Below are 608 nucleotides of genomic sequence, written 5' to 3'. Positions count from 1 at the left end.
AATCTATATACTGCTACTAGAACATTTAGTTATGCGTGGATACAACCGGACAAAATATACATATATCTCTATGAAAATGCAATTATTATTTTTTCTCACATACCTTCCTAAATCTTTCGGCGTCATTCAATATTAAGATAAAAAAGTTAGAGGAATTATAACTCAAAATCATGAATTCTGTCGAAAGTAATAAATCATCCTGAGAGTACGACAAGGATATCTATTAATGCATGGAATTAATTAGAGTATGCCACTGTCAATAATAAATAGCTACGACCAGTGTTAATGAAATAGGCATTAGTCAGGATTTGTGCTTCTGAATGGCATTCATATTCATTATATAATGGCTAATTTAAACCACATGCACTGAAATGTTGATTAGATTTAGCTAATGAAGAGAAATGGTGAAATTAAAATGCAAATGAGAAAGAGGGGATACCGACAACATATCGGGTTCCGAACGTTTTGTCAATGATATGAAGCTTGATTGCAAAACTCTACGGGGGGAAACCCCGTTTTTACTTAATATAAGGTGTGATACAGAACTGACTAAAAAAAAATAAAGATAAAGGCAGGTGTTGAAAAGTGCTTAAACATGGAAAGTAAAT

This window comes from Penaeus monodon, chromosome 24 (genome assembly GCF_015228065.2).
Source record: "Penaeus monodon isolate SGIC_2016 chromosome 24, NSTDA_Pmon_1, whole genome shotgun sequence".
NCBI lineage: Eukaryota > Metazoa > Arthropoda > Malacostraca > Decapoda > Penaeidae > Penaeus > Penaeus monodon.
The sequence above is the reverse complement of the archived record's forward strand: the minus strand, read 5'-3'. Positions refer to the sequence as shown.